The sequence below is a fragment of the Pseudopipra pipra genome, chromosome 2, assembly GCF_036250125.1.
Source record: "Pseudopipra pipra isolate bDixPip1 chromosome 2, bDixPip1.hap1, whole genome shotgun sequence".
NCBI classification, from domain to species: Eukaryota; Metazoa; Chordata; class Aves; order Passeriformes; family Pipridae; genus Pseudopipra; species Pseudopipra pipra.
This window is the reverse complement of record NC_087550.1, coordinates 9,259,817-9,280,321: the sequence shown is the minus strand read 5'-3', so window position 1 is coordinate 9,280,321 and position 20,505 is coordinate 9,259,817. Positions and strand designations below refer to the sequence as shown.

At 37.7% G+C, this 20,505-nt stretch overlaps 1 protein-coding gene across 3 annotated transcripts in view; it reads left to right on the top strand.

The window, feature by feature from the left end:
* CADM2 (cell adhesion molecule 2) overlaps positions 1-20,505 on the top strand; it is a 610,491-nt gene that overhangs the window by 407,726 nt on the left and 182,260 nt on the right. The window lies entirely within an intron of this gene.

Here is a 20,505-nt window from a genome sequence, read left to right as displayed (position 1 = left end):
CTGACAGATGAAGTGGATAAGCCATTATATTTTAGAAGTTGTGGCAGTTGGTAAAGTTCCCACTGACTGCAAAAAAAGAAATATAACCCCTATTTTTTAAAAAAGAGGAAAAGGAAAACCCAGGGAACTACAGCCCAGTCAGTCTCACCTCAGTGCCCAGCAAGATCATGGATGCGATCCTTGTGGTAACTCTGCTGAGGCACATGGAGAACAGGGAGGTGACTGGTGACAGACAGCAGGGCTTCACTAAGGGGCAGATTACGCCTGACAAGTTTGATGGCCCTCTACGATGAGGTGGCAACACTGGTGGATGAGGGAAGAGCAGCTGACAACACCTACCTGGACCTGTGCAAAGCATTTGATACTGTCCTTCACGAAACCCTTGTCTCCAAACTGGAGAGACATGGATTTGATGGATGGACTGGCTGGAGTTGTGGTCAACAGCTCGGCTTCCAAGTGGAGACCAGCGAGGAAGGGCCTTCCTTGGAGGTCAGTACTGGGACAAGTGCTGTTTAACACCTTGGTCAGTGACAAGAACTGTGGGATTCACCTCACCCACGGTGAGTTTGCCAGCAACACCAAGCTGTGTGCTGGAGTGCACGCACTGGAGGGAAGGGATGCCCTGCTTGTCTGGCTCGAGGCACGTGCCTGTGTGGAACTCATGAAGTTTAGCAAGGCCAAGTGCAAGGTCCTGCACCCGGGTTGGGGCGATCCTAAGCTGGTAATGGCTTTAAACTCAAAGAGGGCAGTTTTAGATTAGAACTTCAGGAGAAAGTTCTTTATTGTGAGAGTGGTGAGGCATTGGAACACGTTTCCTGGAGAAGCTGTGGATGCTCCATCCCTGTAAGTGTTAAAGACCAGGCTGAATGGGGCTTTTAGCAACCTGATCTGCTCTAGCTGAGTGTGTCTCTGCCTATGGCAGGGTTGATGAAATTAGATGATCTTTAGGGTCCCTTCATACCCAAACTTTTCTGTTCTATGATTCTATGATATTTTAGCTGGAATCAGAGCCACTTTAAGTATCTGGGGGGAAATTGCATTGTTTAGTAGCACTTCATATTTTCCTGTATTAAGGCAAGTTGCATATCAAGTATATTTCACCCTATTTTTAGTTGAATCTGATAGCTTGCCTGCAGATTTTCATCAGTCTGTTTTAGGAAATAGTAAACTGCTCACAGCCACGTGTCCACACAAGTAGCAAGTAAACATGCAGGCTTGCAATGACTGTGGGTGGGGGGTTTGGAGCAGGGAAGAGTTGATGCACTGTGCCTCATTGGGCCATATAGACATTCCCCACACTTCACTAGGACTTCAAATTCTTTTGAGTCTTTAATATAAATGAACCTGTTTTGAAATCACCCTTTGTTCTGAAAGAAGCAAAATCTTTCTCTTTTGAAAATTAACTGTTCACGATGGAAGAAATGTTCAAATTGGCATAACATGCTGGTTCTTACATTCTCAAATGCTTTATCTTCTTCGTGGAATTTAGTGCATCACTGCAATCGGTACTTCAAAGTTTTATGCAGCTGCATCATTTGAAGAAAGGAGATGTGCTGAGGGGAGTGAGGAGAGAAATAAATAAAATGGGAAGTAGAGAAGACAATTTTATCTGACTTTTTCAGTATGTTAATTTTTGTGTTAGTGGCAATTACTCTTCATAAAACGTTGGACCTGACCAAAAGGAAAAAGGTATTATTTTTGTCTCCCCCTTATTCTGTGACTCTCAAGCACTCGTGTACATGAACTCCAGCACCTTAGTTGTGGTGTTGGGGCTTTCTGTGTAATTCATCATAAAAGAACATGAGGCATTCACCAGTCAGTGCTCATTCAGAGATGTTCTGCTTTACTGGCAGCACTAGTAAATGTGCCTGTTCCATACATAATTTATGGTTTTCAGTGGACATAGTTTTATGCTTCATAATAGGTTAGCTTTGATCCCTTAAATTTTGTTTGTTAAACTTACAGGTTGGGTACAAAAAAAAAAAAAAGAGTTAAAAATCTCTTTCTTGCATTGCTTGTTTCAACATTCTTTGTTTCCACATCCCGTTAACAAGGTTGAAATTGTTTCTGACCCACTTTTGGGGAAATAAGCCTTCCTATAATGGGTTTTGTGTGTAAGACTTTTTATTAGCCAATTCCCTCCACACCCAACTTGAAGCAGAATGAAAATTGGTTTAGTCTATTCTATGCTTCTACTTAAAGAATTTATTGTTGTTTCTTATTACCTGTAAGAGAGAAATGGAGATAGACTTTGTGTTTTGTGAATCTCTCTTTTATTGCTGTGATGCAACTAGAGACTACATATAAATGTAAATGAATGTTGTGGAACTCATTGAGGTGTGATGTTTGGGTTTGGAGTTTTTTTGTAAAGTTTTACATTAAAATAGTCTATATTAGAATTTTTTTTTTTTATTCAGAGTATTTGAAGGATATTCCATCCTTCAAGTTCAGTGAGGTATCAAGGAAAAAAAAACAAACCAAACCCAAACAAACCAAATTGAAACAAAGTCACTTTAAAATGCTTTAGTTTACTAAAACTTAAAAGTTTTCTTTTATAATTTGTCATTAGTTTGTTTAGCATTTCTTATGCAATGTGTGATTTTAAGAATTATCAAATGTAAAAGGCAATATTTAAAGACAAACAACAATCTGAAATGCATTTCTAAATAAAAATTTGCAATGTTCCTTTCTGGCATATCAGAGTGTAAAGTTATTTTTTTTAAAAACAGAAAGTCATCAGAATGGATGCATTTCTGGGACATATTTTGGTGTTGACCTTCTAATGGAGTTTGTACTTTCAACTTTCTCTGAATCCAATTTTCTCTGTATTGATGGGGTTTTTTTTCCAATTCCAGCGATCGCTATACTTTACCCTGTTATCATTCTTTGTTTTTAAAGCCTTCTTCACACCCAAGCTGTTTCAGCCAGAAATTTTGAATTGACTAGTGGTTTTCAGTTTTTCAGCCGATCCTAAGATCTGCCCTTTGGAAACTAGGCCTCTTCTATACCTGTTAAGTTAGGTATGTTAAAGACTGATTAAAAATTGCTCATTGCTGTTCAGACTTCTTGTCATAACCTTTTTCTCTCCGTCTTCCTGAGGTTTCAGTCATCTGCAGGTAGCCTGCCCAAAGCAATGTTTTAATATTCTCTCTGTCTACAGTCCAGTTTGGTTGCTCTGTTTCTCTGCCTTAGGATTCCATTTCTCCAGTGTTGTCTGCAAGACATAATGTCATTTTAGTCCAGCCTTCCTTTCTGCTGTTACACTTTAATGTTTTTAATGTTGAGGGGTTTTTTTTATGGAATGTGGTCTCTCAGCTATTTTTAAGGGATAATAACTGAAGCCTTACACCATGAATGCAAATTGGAGAATGGGGCAGAACCAGCTCTTACCAACTCTTTGACTTACCTTCTGAAATCATTAATCTGTGTATGATCACACACCAGCAAAGCTTTTTCTGACTTCTTAGGAGTGTGTTTGCTTAGAGGTTGGGTACAGCTTTTCTATCTCATCTTTAATAGCACAGCCACACTGGGCAGCTCTGTGAGTGCTAAAAAAGTTACCTTCTACCTCTTACCTCTATTTGTTATTTGAATACTTTTGGTCGAGTCATCTGTAAGCATATGAGGGAGAACAAATAAAAAAGTTTATTTTCTTTGCTGGCAAACGCTGCTTCCAGCAGTGAAGGGAGGGAGCCTTAGCTTCTTATTGTAATGGTTTCACTGTAGCTCTTAGGATGTTGTGTTACATTTCATTAGATATCTATGGTTGCCATAATTCGGGAGCAAAAATTTGATTAACATCTCTTTTGCAATAACTGTAGTGGCATTTATCCATATTGAACACTTTTTCATACCATGTTCTAGGCAGGAAAAGCAGAAATACCCTACCCCCTCATGCCTCCATTTAATTTTCCAGAGGTCCTGCGTCAGCTGGATGTGAACAGTGTCTGCACTTCTCAGGCTTGCAGGGCTTTCTGCAAGCGCTGGGTTTGCTGTACATTTTGTTCCAGGCTTTTGGAACAGAACTTCCCATATATGAACAAATGTGATATTGCTTTGGGGGGTGAGAGGGGCTGCTGGTTTTGTTGATTTTTATTTTTTTCCTCTCTCTTCCCTGTGATGTTGTCCTTCTGTATATGAAGCCCGAAGCAAGAGTATTTGTAACATCAGTAGTTAGAGCAGTCAAAAGTAAGTGAGTTTTCTGTATCACTGTACTAGTTCTCAAATATAGACTGGTATAGAGATTTCATGCTTTTCCTGTTCTTGTGTCAGCAGCTTAGTGCGTCTTGTGTGGTTTTTGGAACAAAAGAATCAGAGTGCAGCAGTGATGCAACATGCAATTGTTTCTTTCACATTTTCATTTGTATCTGAAGAAGAAAGTTCTTATGTCCTGCTGTTCTGTGACAAGTCTCATGTTGTTTGGTGTTCTGTTTGTTTTCTCTTTTACTGAAGCTCCAGCTCTTGGAATCACTGGATTTTATATATATATATATATATATATATATATATATATATATATATATATATGTATGTATGTATATGTATATATATATATGTATGTATGTATATGTATATATATATATATACATATATATATATATATTCCCATATAGTTTGAATAAAAAATTGGAAATCATTATGCAAATCCCAATTAATAATTTTAGTTGTTGGTTTTCTCACCTTGTGTTCATCCTTTCTTGGAGCAGGTTCATTTATTTCGAAGATTTTTTTTGGATAGTGCTGTTCTGCCTGTTTTAAAGCTTAGATGAATTAAAAAACAAAACATAACTCTTTATAGGCCAGTGCAGTTCTACAAGAGCTGTATATAAATGGTTCTTGCTGAAAACATAAGCAAGGCCTAGTTTTGATTTTTTCCCCTCTTGCCCCAAAGCGAAGCCATTAAAAGCTGTTTTTACAGAGGACATTTGAGAACCTGTATATAGTCCTAGAAGAGAAAGATTCCATGCATGTAGAATGAGATGAACTAGCTGCAGTGAGTTTATTATTTCAAAATAATTGCCTAGGAGCAGTGTAAATAATGTTGGAGTCTTTCAGTGGAAAAGACACTGCAGTATGGGCTTGTTTGGAGACTGTAAGTTACCTTGTTTTTTTCCATGAAAACACAGGGCAGAGTTATGTTTAACTAAAAGCCAGCCAGTTATTCTTGGCCTTTTAAATATGCAAACTTCCTTTGTGAAGTGTTGCTGTAAGTTGTTTCTGTAAGTGAGTTTAGTGTAATGTTAAGTAAGAGAACTCCGGCTGGGTTTTGAGTCATCTTTTGTAATCCATACTGCATTCAGTGAGTATTTGCTTTACATGTGTCTGCCTGCATGTAAGTCTCTCTTGCAGACAGGAAATCACAGACATGTGTTGTTTGGTAATGATTTTCTTTCTTCCAAGTTGATATCAGAGAGGTTCTTCCCAGTCCTCGTGTCCTGAGACTGCTGAAACCCAACCATTTCACAGGCTCAGCTCAGGGTCTGGCCAGTCTGAGAGCTGGAGTGGTACAGCAGCACACAGGGTGGAGGAAGCAGGACTTGGCAAGGGAGATAAGCATCTCCAGGAAAGAGCAGAGTCATTCTAGACTCTGCTGCCAATGGCAGAGTAAGGTAGACTAACTGATCCAAGCCTGTCACTCATGAGAAGTATGCTCAACAAAAGGCTTCGAATTTATACTTTTTGCCATTGAAAGCAGTTGCTTCAAAGTGGAAGGATATCTAAATTAGACATGATTTAATTTTATGTCAGAATAATTGAGAAGGTCAAATCCTCTTCTATGCCCCTGATTTTTTTAGATGTGTTCTATACTGTAGCAAGCTACATTTCTTCTGACTTTTGACTTGTGTTGGCATTACTGTGTTGGTAAGTCCATTTTGATCAGTGGATGTTATTCCGGGAGAACTGAAGAATGGGAAGTCCAACAAATGCTGTAAGAAAGATTTATAAGTGCATGAGACTATAATTCTGTGGTGCTCAGGAGAACTGGCTGAGGCTTTTTGTACAATGCATGATGGTAAAAGATGTCTTCATTGCTATCATTCTTTCTGTTCCTTTGATTCTCAGAGTCAAGCAGAAGGAGCAACATCTAAAAGTGAGTAAAACAGCACTTGTAATATCAAGAGGTAGAAGACTGTAGAGAAGCTAGGTTTTTACTAAGGGTTTAGAAAGAACTTGTTAATGGATTTTGCTGTACCTTCTTGAAATTGGGGATACATTACTATTGAAATTAAGACAGTTCAAAAAAAGCCATATAACAATGTTGTAGAGGGCAGTGATCTCCACTCCACAACTGCTTGGCCCAAAGGTCAGGTGTGGAAGATATACAGTTTATCTCAATAATTTGTTTGTGGAGGAAACTCAGGAAGATCAGTAAAACTGATGGTTACACTGCAAATTGGGGTATACTGTGGAGATAGCTGTGCTTGCTCTAGATCAGAAATGGAGAAACAATATAAATGAGCCCTTGTAGGACTTGGTCCTGTAGCAGTTACCTACTTCCCACTGTTCTGAAGAGAAAGCACTGAGCACTGGATTACAGACTGAAAAGAAAAAAAAATAGAGTCCAAGCGTGATAGATGCCTTGAGGCTGAGTATTGACTGAGAAAAGGTTTGAATCATGAACAAAGTCACCTTTCCTATTGTTTCATGTGCTCTATGCTCAGAGACATAGAACTTCATGCACTCTTTTTTAATTGGTAGGACTTCATCACAGAAAATGCCCACTACATCATCAGCTTCCTCTCCCAAATGAAATGTTTCTCAAATCTTTATATTCTTAGCTAACTACTTCACAAAACTAGTTACTCTATAATGGCTGCAGTCAAAGGAACCTGTGCAGCAAACATGTAGATGTGTGTGGGTATAAAATTTGCAGTAACAATGTTAATACAATGCATTGTGTTCTAAGCACTTGCTTGTTTGCTTTGTCAGTGTACATAAACAAGTGCACAGTCTTGAAAATACAGAAGTCTTGATACTCAAAGCAAAGGCACTTGGTGAGCGAGATCAGTTCTCTTACCTTCCCCTCATATATAGTATTTCAAGCTGGGATTCTGATTGCTGAGGGGATGAATGCCAAGAAGGAGGTGCTTTGTGCAAACAGAAAGAAAAAAAATCAGTTGAATGTAAGCAGGCAACAAGATTTAGAAATATTCATGTTGCATTTTCTGCTGTGTAGGTTTAAAAAACTAAGAAAGACCAGCTAGAAAAAAAAAAATAAATTACTTATTTTACTCAGAACATACTGTGATTGAAAGCTACTAATATAATTATGCTCCTTCTGAGACCTAAACCCAAGTGTGTTGTTTGCAACGTACTTTAAAAACTAACTTTAAAATTCAGAAGTTCAGAAACTAATATTTGACTTACATTCCTCGACTTCAAAACACATTAATTCACTGCATTGCTCTTTCATTCCTGCACCTGAGAAATGCACTCTGCTGTCCAGAGAAGGTCTAGTTATCTCAATCTGTGCAACAGATGTTAGCCATTGTGTCTCCTCCTCCCCTCTCCTGCCCTCCCCTGATATGCAAATGGGGTCTTTGACATTTATATTTCCCTAATGGGGAAATATATTTGCCTGTTTAGTCTGTTAAAAAGAATTTAAAAATCTGTATAATGAAGCTGGTAAATCAGTCTGGTAAATTTTATCAGATATCCTCCTCTGCTATGTAATTAATTTCTTACCGAGTGGGAGATTTATGCTTTGTAAGCCCCCTACATTTTCAAAATGAATTTGTAGTATCTTCTAAGGCATTTCAATTCATGCTTGCTCTTGTTTGCCTTTTCCTCTCATGAATAAAACCATCAACAGTCAGTACTAATGTGATTAACACTTTCTAGAACTGACTGCAAAGGAGAATCACGTTTTTGCTGCATGCCTTTGTGGAGCTCGCAAACTGCAAAGCTGCTCAACAGACAGCGACACATTAATAGATGCAACTGAGAAACTCTTCTTTTCTTTGCGTTTCCCTAATTGCGTAGCAGCGGGTTTTTTTTTGTTAGTTCTGCAAATATTTCACACCTTAGGGTGATTAAGGAAATGGTACACCTGTGGCTGCCCCATATGTTCCTTTCAGGAATGCTGCTGCTTCTACCTCCATGATCCCTAAAGAGGGGGCTTGTTTCAAAGGTACTCGTCATTCAGCAAGCAAACCTTCAGCTGCTCTGCACTATTTTATTTTTTTTCTGATATGTGGTTACTCCACAGCTGGGAGTTACCTCACTGGGCTTTAATGTGTGTGAGCACTCCTGCCTTTTAGTCATGGCAAAATAATATGATTTAATCCTGGAAAATAGCATATTTGCGTCAATTTATTACGTAAAATGCAAGAAATATGGTAATGAGATTAGGAGCAGAATTTTTGGCTATCCTGCAAATTTGACTCGAGCAAACGTTTTTTCAACCATGTACAGAATAATTGACGTTTTCTCTTTTCTAGAAGAAACTCGCTCAAGTCAACATTTTTTTAGGTACCAAATAACCTTTAGAATAATTCAGTAAATTATAAAATGAAAGGTTTCAACTAAAATATTCGTACAGCCAAGTAGGGAACCTAGTCAGCCATTACTGACATCAAGTCACTGATCTAGAAAATTGCTTTAATGCACATATCAATATACTTGCTGATTTCTAACATTTCAGTGGATTTAAAAAAAAGTTTTATTGCAGAGAGCCCTTGTGTATCACATGTCATAAAAGTCACTAAAACTTTTCTATACTAAAGCAATTATAGCTATTGTAGCCTCTAATTATGACTTGTTTTAATTAAAAATAATTTTTTTTTAAGTAGGGCTTAGATTTATACGCAGCTGATTAATTTGATTCTTTGCCTTTGAATGCAGCTAATTTAACTGTGATTCTCATTCCAGATCTGTAAGGAATTCTTTTTTCAAGAGTACACACCAAAATATGATTTTAAGGAAGACAAAAAAATTTGAATTGTTGTGTTGATATACTTATTGCTGTGAGGAGCTGGAATTACTTCCTAAGAAATATGCAGTTTTTCTAATTGAAAGTAATTGATGAATAAAGTTATTCTGTTGGGCCTGTTGGACTATAGGCCATATTAGTGAAAAAGAAACAAAGATTGCAGTCCAGGTGACGTTGATAATCATGTCAATAATGATAATGCCTCTTGTAGAAATTTAGAAGCCAGCTCTGAGCTCCTAGTTCTGCCACTGTCTTCACACCTGTCCTGTCCCTTTTTGTGCTTTCTGAGGAGTCAGAGTTTAACTGGCTTAGGAGAGAGGAATAATGAATCTAAAAATACATCTCATGAATGCATAAAGTGAAGAAATTCGGAAAACATTTTTCTGCTGATTCCTTTTGTTCAACCAAATCATTACTTTTAAGAACAGTAAGAGCAAGGGTTTCAGATAAATATGATAATTGGGTTTAAGTGTTTTATTTATAGACCACTGCAAATGACAGACCCCATGTCAAAGTTTCACAAATAAAAGGGATCCAGAGGTCACAATAAAAAAAAAAGGAAGCAGGCTCTAGAATAAGAACTTGGAGAGCTGGAATAAAAGACACTTCCTTTCATCTACCCGTGAAAGTGAAGTCAAGTGATAAAAAATAATTTTTCAGAAAGCAGTTTTTTAGAGCAGCTGGAGAATTTGGGAATATAATTTCCTTTAAATTATCATAGAAATATAGAAACACAGACTGGCCTGGGTTGGAAGGGACCTTAAAGATAATCTCATTCCAATCCCTTTACCATGGGCAGGGACACCTTCCACTAGACCAGGTTGCTAAAAGCCCCATCCCACATGGCCTTGGACACTTCCGGGGATGGGGTATCCGTGGCTTCTCTGAGCAACATTCCATTTTTTAAATCAAATTTAAAAAAAATTTAGATTATTCTTGTTCCTAAATCCCCTTAACAGTTTCCACTTTCACAGTCTGAACCATCTGTTGTTGGGGGCAGGCCGTTCAATGCAACTGGCATTTGGGCATTTCTAAATTTGTATTGTCTGTGAAACAGAAGTCTTACATGACAGACCTTTCTAACTTACACCTGTGTATTAATCTAAGGTTCAACAGCACAACAGGAGAAGTCTAGGGATATGTTTTTAAACCCCCCAGACTTTATGTTTAGCTATATTCGAGGAACATGGCATTTATAAACAACCCTTTTAAAGAGGACTGGGGAAAAATACAATTGTTGTACAACACCACGCTTAGCGCAGCCACAGCAGCTTTTTCCTGTCTCTGCTGCTACATGGCACACATCCAGATATCTGCTGTACTAACATTTGCTCCTGGGAGGAGATGAAGAAAAAAAGGGTCCATAAGGTTTCCATTGGCCTAGACAACCGAAACATCTGCTAGATTCATGAGCAGCTTGCTGGCCTAAGTCAGCAGGGAGAACTGCTGCAGATCAGCACTGCCATATCAATAGATATTTCATAGACCACAGGGAGGAAAAAAGAAAGTCAGTCGAGTAAGAGATTTTATTTCAAAGTACACTGAAGTCTAATGTAGTTTCACGTTAAGTGATATCTAAATTGCACCAAATGAGAGCCACATCTAAGACTGATCTGCGTGTCATACTCATTAGGGAAACAGGTACATGAAAGACTAGCAGGATGCAACCCTGATCTCCTAATATCTGTTAATAGGAACCGAGGCTCCCAAATGAAATTTGATAAAAAGCAATCACCTGAGAAAATATTCTCTTCAGTCTGAAGCTTGCACAGAGGAAGCCTCCTCTGTCTGAAACACAAATAGTGTTGTTGGAAGGACACGCAGCGGAAGGAAAGAGCAAGTGTTGAAGCAATGAGGATAGAAGACAGAGTGGAATATACATCTTTGTTTGGTGTAAACTGCCTTTCATGTCTGTAGTTCAAGCCTGGGTTCTGGTGCCTAAAAATGTTGTCTGGCCTAAGTAGTTTTGTTGTTTATAGTTTGGTACCACTTAGGCTCAAAAGGGCTACTGGAACTGTATACAGCAGTCATTCTCCAGACCAAATTCCTCATCTTGTTTTATTGTGTAAACCAAAAGAGGGGAAAAAACCATCAAGTACAAAGTCAGTTTTAAACCTGTTGTTTTGTATTTGAACTTTTGTTAGCTTCATCAGAGAAGTGTTTCAGAGATCTCTTCTGTACTAGAAAAGGAGTCAAACATCAAAGAAGCCAAATATTGACATGGAGGGTGAAATCATCAGTAAGGAAAACTTTGTGAATATACAGATGATCACAAGTGGAAAACGTTTTATTTATCATTCTGACTTCTGCTCTGTGAGAATCAGAACTGTTTTCTTCAGAGAACGTTCCCATTTGGCCAGGATGTATCAATGTATTGATCAACACAAAGTCATCAAGGGAGTGCCTGTTCAGATCAAAACCATCTGCAGGCACAGTATTTCCCACCTTCAAGACAGTATTGCCTTTTGTGTGTTAAAAGGCAACATACACACACAACTCTTCACAATAGTTTTAATAGTAAATATATTTATGAAGAGGATTTTTTTTTGAAAGTGTGTTTAATGGTCCATATTTTGTTACATTGACCAAACTCAAGGATCAAACTTCTTGGTATTGATCCCCATTTACCACTAGGATGATTTTGTCAGGACTATTTACAACTACAGAGTATTTCACTGAAAAGACACTGGTAATCTGGAAATCAGAACAGGTAAGTGTAATGCCACACACACAGCATCTCTGATCAAAACCTGATTTTTCTACCTTTACTTTTTCTTCATTTATCTTAGAGAATTACCTGAAGCAAGCTGAACAGTGAAAGTGTTGGAAGTCCAGGTAGCAAGGATTTATTCAAAGTACTAGTGCAATGACTGGTTTTAGACTTGTTTCCAAACCAGAGGTTGGAAGAACAGGGTTTAGATATGCTGTTCTAGTCTAATTTAAATATACAGTCTGAAGTAAAGAGAAGTTAAATTTACAGAAACAAGTGGGGGTTTATTGATGATTTTATCTCTCTCCTTCTTCATCCCCTGTCCCGTTTGGGTATATATGTGCAAACAGGTACAAGGTGTATGTTTAATTGTATATTTTAACAGGAATAAAACCTTATATGTGGGCACATGCTAAGGCAAACCTAGAACAGTTTTAATTTTCAGTTGTGCTCAGTTGTTTGGTACAGTGAAACATTTGAACTTCCATTTAAATACAGAAGGCTTCACTCCGTGAGTAAACATTTTCCAGGGGTATTTGTAATTAAGAATAAGCAGTTCAGTTATGGTGGATTTTCCTTTTTTGATTTCCAAATGTTTTTTGAGGTTACAAACATTCAAACAACAACACTACTCAGATCTGACTTGTACAGTTGCCTCTTCTTCTGTCTTTTCACTTCTCTTTTGGATGACATTTCAGAAAGTGGTGAGACAAAGGTAAAAGTGAAAGGATTTTAAACCCGGGTTGTTTTCTGCTAAGGTAGAAAAAGTGGTTGGACAGGGAACAAAGAGAAACAGGGAGACAAAAAGAAAGTCCTTGCCAGGTGGGTGACCAGCATGTTGGTCTTCAAACATCATTATTTGTTTTTAAGGATGCAGAAAGGAGGAAAAGTGCATTCCTGGAGAGATGGAAGTATATTTTCTTTTATAATGACTCAATAGCTGGAAAGCCTGAGAGAGCATTTTTTCCAGTAGGTTTGATATTTTTCACAGGTGGAAAAAGGAAATCATTAAAGGTGTTGTGGCAAAACGAGGAGGAAAAATATGAATCAACAAATGTAATTTTTTTGGTTGTATAATTATCTTTCAGTGGAAATTTTAATGTTGAAAAATTAAATCCAAAGTATTTTGATTTTTCTGAAAAAAAAAAAAGTTTTGACACTAGTGAAAGCTGAATATTTCTAATGTTTTCAGTTCATCTTTACTTTTAATCTGGCCAAAATTTTCTCAATTATTTTGGAATTTCTTGTAATTTCCATCTTCCTTAAACATTACTTATCTTCAGTAAAGGTGTTATTTTCCAAAATATCTCCTACCAATGTTGAGGTGAAATGCATTCACATCTGCCCAGAGTATTTCAAACCAAGATTAAAATAGGGTAGAGCTGGGGGTAATGTTATGACTGTGCTGCTGAAGTATTTGGGAGATTAGCTCAGGTATCTTCTTGGAGCAATTGATGTGAAGTAAGAAAATGCAACTGTTCTCATATTAAAGATTAGGAATGGAAATGAAGTGACAATGAGGCCCAGATCCTCAAAGGACTTACTGTCTAATTCCTTATGCTTCATGTTAGGGTTGGGTACTGTCCTGCTTTTAGAGAAAAAGGATTTTGTTGAGGCACAAAGAACTGAGCATAGCACTTTAAAGTGAAAAGTGACACCAAACCCTAAGCCATATTTACACTTATGAGAACCAGAAAATTCATCAGTTTGTTATCACAGTTGTGGGAAAATGAGGTTCACTTTAATTATGTTTGTATCTGTAACTTCCATCAGGAATTTAGGGTGGTGGAGGGGAATGCTTTTTTCCCCTTTCAAAATAAATAAATAAGACCCCTGGATACTCTTCTCCATTTGCAAACAAATAATACCATGGTGATAGCCTGAAAAGGGTAAAAATAGTCACTTATGCAAGGTTCCTAGGAAACAGCACTGTTTGTGCATACTTTTTTTTTCCCATTGTCTCTCTCATACTTTTTCCTATTTGTCATTATGGAATGATTGTGCTTCCCTATGTATTTTTTCCAATTTATATATGCAATCTCTTTCACTCTAATATAGTCCAAATTAATCATATCTTGAGTTAGCTGCTGGTTTGGAAACATACTCTTGAAACACAGGGGATGAAGGAAGGAACAAAGACTTCCTGCTTCTCTCTTATTGATGTATACCATAAATCCTGTAGTCTGAAATCAGAGGCTGTACCAGTGCACTCTTCTCCTTAGCATTGTTTTAGAATTGCTTAACCTTTCAAAAAAGCCAAATGACCTTGAATGAACAGTCTAGAGGTAACAGTAGTAACTTTCTACAGTTGTGTCATTAATTCCAGTGTTCTCTGCAAGTGGTTTTGTTACCAGAGTTTGGAACAGTTACTAGAACACAAAATTTGTCTGTTTATTTTGTTTCTTTTTTTAAAACAATGTTTCTTTAGTGAGCAAACAATTTACAGAACATTCCCCCTGGGCATAAACTCTAAAAAAGTATATACTATCCAGATATAGGACTAAATTATTGCCATTTAAGGCAGCAAGTTAGCAAAGGTGAATTCACCCCGTCAAAGACTCTGTTTATCCAATTATGCTCAGGCAAGTTTCTCTTTCTTTAACAACACTGTATGAACATAGTTTAACATGCAGGTACATTGCTGTATTGTCTTTTAAAATAATGCAAAGCAGGTAGATCTGTATCAAGAGTTAATCTTCTTTAATCTCTCATCAATATTTTACCACACTCTCAAGACTTTTCTTAGAAATTAAGTGAAATAATAGAGGCAACAACTTATGTAGTTTCTTTCGTCAATGTTTCCAGCACACTAACCTGCTATTGGGTATCCATGCTGAAAAAAATAGGGAAGGGGATTCATTCCTATTAGAAAGTTACAAGAGACATTAGTAGCACAGTAATGCAGACCCCAGTTTGTGCCTGATGAAATGCAGTTTACAGTATCACTGCTCTTTAAATTAAATAAAGACAAGCTAATAACGCTTCATCTCCTTGGAGAGATGTTTGCATTATTTCATATATAAATTGAGAAAGCTAGGAAAGTGATATTAGATGTTTCATCATCATATATTAGATGTTTCATCATGCTGGCTTTTGTTTCTAGTGTTTTAGTTTCTTTACTAAGAAAGAAGGCCAAAATTGATGTATTCTCTCCACAGATGCAAGCTGCTATTTGAAGTAGTAAGTTCCTTGCCTTCTCAACCAAACGTGTGCTCTGTTGTTTGGTGGTTTTGGGGTGTTTTTTGTTAGGGCCTGGTCCAAATGAAATCAGTATTAAAAAATCAGACAGTTTTGAAAAATTATTTGTTCAATAATTCTTTTCTTTATTTCCTCTGATACAACTTTGCATTTTTATGGGCTATGGTTTTGGCTGACTTCATGCTATAAAGGTATCAAATAAAAGACTTTGTGGTTCTGTGTAAGACTGAAAAGGATAAATCTCTGTTATAGAACTGTAAACTCTACTTTTTCCCTCCTATATGCTGACAAGCTTAATTTACCTCATAGGGACACTGGGCAGGTAGAGCTGAGGTGTCAAAACATTGCTATTCACTGCTGTCACCTCTTGTTCAGGCCCTCCTCTCTATCCACAACTACTTTTTTTTTTTATTATTATTACTTTCTGGTAAACAGTGACATGAGTAGACAAAGCTTCCTGCACTTTTACTGTGAAATGCTCTTATTTTGTAACATAACTGTTTACTACAGGAACAGATATTTGCAGAAACAAAAGTAAAGAGAGGATTATGTTTTCTCAGTGCTTACAGCCACCTAGTCACATTTATAATTAGCCTGGTAAATTGATTAGAATGTATCACCTAAGCATCAAGCAGAAGTGTTGAACTCTATTAAAGAGCTTTCATTGTAATTGCAAAAAAGTAAAAAAAAAAACAAACCAAAACCCAAACACACCGAACCCACGAAAACAAGCAAAAAACCTAACCCAAACATAAACAAATAAACATGAGACGAACTCACGTGATGAATGTTTCCGAACTGGACCAAATAATGATAATTATTCTGCATAGACTTGTCACATACTGAGATAAAAATCAATGTTAAAATCCACAGAAGCAGTTTAGCCATGATTTCTAGGGGGGGGGTAAAAAAAAAATAAAAGCTTTTCTTGACAGGAAACAGCTTGTGGCTAATGAGATATGAGCCCGTCAGTTCTACTGCAGAGCAGTATTGGTCCTCCACAAAGCATTGCAGAAACAACCTGTGGTAGAATACACTTAACTATAGCTCCATCTAGTCAAACTAGTTGAAATAATTTTTTTAAAAAAGCTTCCTAAAATGAGCAGAGGGACTGGGTCACAATACGATGACAGCGATGTCTAAATGCAGCAGCCTTTCTGCCATATATTCATTGCTTATTGTAACTTACCTTTACCTAATATTGTAGTGTTTTCTAATGAAACTCCTTGCTTCCTTTTCAGAAAGGAATTGTAATATGGGCCATCAGTAATTTATTTATTTTTTTGCTCTTTAGTAGTGTACTCCAAACAGACAGGAAAATAGTTTGTCCTGCCTCAAGGTTTGATCACGGAACAGAATGTAATTGTATATACTGTGGTGGATATGTACGTGTTTGATTGACTTGACCTGCTGGTGGAGGGTAGAAATGTCATTGCCAGGAATTTGTTGTGAGAAAAGCAAGTCTGCTGGGTGGGCAGCCCTGTCTTTACAATGGTGATCATCTGAGTTGTATTCCTTATCTCAATCATACCTGTCAATCACCTCAGGTAATAGTAAAGTAGGAAATAAATTGTACTGAACTTACCTAAAATGCTGTGTTCGGGGCAGTGAAACATAGGGAAGTGTATCTGAGAGCTACAGGAGGAGAACTGGAATGAGAGCCAGTCTTTGGAATGGTGTCTGAGAAAAAACTCCCAGCACCATGGTAGACCATCAGTCACAGCTGGATTCCTGCATGATCCTCTAGCCCAGGGGACTCATCTTGGTGTGCAAACAAGAACACAAAGTGCTGGTAGAGAAGTGGCATCACCTTTGCAGTTTTTTCCTTCTGTAACTGCAGCAGTGAGGTTTCCAGGTCTGGGCCTGAACACACTTGAGAAAAAAAGATGACAAATTGCAGAGGTCACAGAGAAGAGCCACGGACTAATTAAGGGATTAGAAAAATACAGTTTCTACAGGAAGACTTAGGAGCTCAATTTATTTAGATTATCAAAAAGAAGGTTAATGGGTGATATGATCACAGTCTCTAAGTGCCTACAAGAGAAATTTGATAAGAAACAACTCTTCAGAGCAGGGTAAAAGATATAAGAGCTACTGGAAGCTAAGTGTTACAGCAACATACCAGGAGTAAATTCTGTGGTTTTGTTTAAACAAGGGTGACTCCTGCTCTCTGAAATAAGTTACCAAAGGGGCCATTAATTTTCCATTACTAGACTTCTTAAGTGAAGGTGAAATGCTTTTGTTAGAGGACATTTTCTTGTTTAATCTCTGCTTCCAGAGTTAAGGAAGAAATGAGGAAATGGGAGTTTAATACCAGTATTAAAAACTGTTCATACTAAAGAGTCATAGTGATGGTGTTGGGTTGTTGAAATTATGATAGCCCCAATGTGGCAGGGCCTTTAGACTTGCCTTTTTATTGAAGGCTCATCACCAACTATTCTTGATTTAATGGGCCTATTCAAATGGATCAGAACCAGCCTATTCAATGCTGGGAATATGAATGGGTTTTTTGGCAGTGGTAATAAGTTGCCCCAGCCATAAGGGGTTTTCCAAAATAAGTGCCTTGGGGAATGATGTGATTCCGGTCAGTGGTCTCCAGCTTCGGGTCACTGGGCTGCAGCAGGAGCCTGCACCACCTATGGCCTGGATTCTCCATCTCACTGAGCACTTGCATGGGTTGGCACCTTCCCTGGCATCCTTCCTGGGAACATGCTACCTTTCTGTTTATCAGAAACAAGGCCTCTCCCACAAAACACCGTCGGTCCCCTCAGGAACCATATGCAACCTCTAGTGGCATAAAACCACTTCTTTGACACTTAAAACACACAATGCTGGTGCTTTCTTTAGTGTTCATCTGTTTCATGCAGGGTTTTACAGCCTTCTCCGGTCCACTTGCTGATAGATTTTGTCTTTATTGAGAAGTGTTCAGTATCCATTCCTGTGGTCTCACTTTATCTATTTTAATCTGTTCTGCATGGGCTCCTTTCTTTCCACTTGGGCTAGTTTCCATATTAGATGGCTCGTTTTCTCTGTACCTCTTTCTCCACTCCAAGCTTCCTATGAAGCCCTGTGCCTGTTCTCCAGATCCACACAGCTTCTGTGTTGGTAAGGGATAGGATGAATGTTTGGGTCTCATTTTCATATGCTAGGTTATTTCTTGCTTCCAAAACTCCAGCACACATTAGAGTGGTCAGAGAAAGGAAAGTTCTTTCATCCTCTTTGGATTGTGGCATCTCCATCACCCATTTATCTGGTTGATCAGACTAGTTTACATACCAACCACTCTTCTGATCAGACAAGTCTGTGACTTCACAGTCATTAGCACATGACAGACTGCAGGTACACTGACACCTTCATGGTGAGAACTGTAATATCCGAAAGGGAATATAGGGTAATTATGGGGAGATCAGGGTAATTATGGGAAGATCTCCTAAATTGTGTTAATAAGGTCCTAAATCATTACAGCAGGTTTTTTATTAAACTATCTTCCATTCCAGGTCTTTCATGTAAATGGCAGATTTCACTGTGCTAATCTCTGGCAGTAGGTTCTGTTTAATGCTTTTTGTATGCAAAAAGTATTTTAGCCCACATAGCCTCCTATCCAGAACTCATACTTTAGAAGGTTATTTCTTTGGTAAGTTGCTTGTAATTTAGTGGAAGTAATAACATGCTGTGTGCGGGTTTTTTGGATCTTTAAAATTCTAATTTAAGCGATAAGCAATTTATGCAATATCTTGAGGTTCCTTGACACATTGGAATTGAAAGAGGGGAAATAGAAGGAAATGACAAATCTTTTCTGTTTTCTTTTTTTTTCCCCCGTCCTTGTTTATGATTTTTCACTCATCAAGTATTTCTCAACGTGTGGCTTTCAGGAAGCAGGGTTTGATTAATGAAGTGTCAGATACAGAGGATGTCATGAGAATTTCGGCATTTTTTGTTTGCAGCATTTAAATTAGTCATGGTGTTTTCAGCATTCCTTATTTTTTGTTTACTATATCTGTTATCCTATGGATAGTAAATACTCTCTTAGAGTAAATTTCAGAACACAGTAAGTGTTGATCTTTAGATATCTGTAGGAAGTTGATATTTATGCAAAAATTATACCAGTTATTCAGATTTGCAGTTTGATGGAAATATTTATTTCACTGATGTAGGTACTTATTTTCCACATCTAAGGCCATCATAATTAATATAGGGAAACCAATCCATAGGGAAATCTGGCTACAATTACATCTTTGGTAGTATCAATAGGTCAAATAGAAGTTCAGTTGTTAGTCTTTTAATTTGTACGTCCTTATTCTGCTCATCTGAAAACCTGTATGCTAGATAATAGATTTTCATTATCTTACCTTTTATGTAGAAGACATGCTTCAGTTTAACTTAGCTGGGAAAAACTGGGATGAGAGCCACTAGAATAAGATGTTTCTGTGAAGGTTTTGTGCTGGATTTGTGATTCTGTATTGGTATGATTAGTGAATATTGTATATATTATTTCCTTGATGTACCTATGACATGTCTATGAGCTTGTTTGCTCCTGTAGGACTGTAGAGAGGTTTTTAGTTTCTGACACATCCCACTTGAGTGTCAGTCTTGGCATTATGGTTCTTGTGTGAGCAGCTCTACCTACTCTTCAGTGCTTCTTTTATTGGCAGAACTTGTATAAAAGGAGGGGAAGAAAGAAGCACAGGTTTGATTTAGAGTACTGGATTGTCTTTCTTTTGCATAGTATCCTTAAGTAAATTAATATATGTCCTAGATAATGATCACAGAATCCATGATGTGTCTTGCTGACTACTGAAGGTTTCTTTCTTTCCCCGCCTGTATTAAAAATGTCTTCCATGTTTTTCTTCCACGTTTTTACCCTGCTCCCTTCTTGCAATACTGTTTGTCAGAATGTGTTGTGCTGTTTGACAAGGGCTGTGCTATTCTCCCCACACATAAACACTTTAGTCTAACTATGCCATTGAAAATGCTGGTGATTTAAGAACCTGAGTGATACTGCTCCTGTATTGTGTGGAGGCATTTGGAAATCTTCCCAGTGACTTTTCAGCAAGCACTTAATGTGATTCATAATGCTCTGGGATAGAATCACAGATGTGCAAGAGACCTACTACATCATCTCTTCCATTTTCATATGAGATCAGGTTATATTCCCTCAGCAGAGTATGCATCGGGTATTAGATTCACACTACATTTGCTCTCCAACAACTTTCCAAACCTGACGTGAAAAACGTCATCCTGAGAGGCCTTTAAAATGTATAAAAAGAAACAGGGAGTCATGGTTGCCCTGTCCCTCTCTTTGAAAAAACTCTGTGTGGAGTTTTGTGTTATGCTTTCAGTGATGTTTTCAACACTGATTTGACTATATTGTCTGTACTGAGTCATCTGTGGGTATGTCTGAGGAGATAAAATTGCAGGGCGCTTCTTTGTAACTGTATAGTATGTCTTACGGGGGGGGGGGGGGGGAAGAATCCTTGTTTCTTAATTCATCTATCTGTTTCTCAGATACAGAGAATATATTGTAAATGTAATTTTTTTTTGGTTTATTGTGCTACCTTGGTCAGAATAGATCACATTGAATCTGCTGCAATAAATTCAGTTCTACAACCTAAATATTTTCTTTTTTTTCCTCTTACTCTCTTCCCTTCTGCATTCCTCCCCTCCC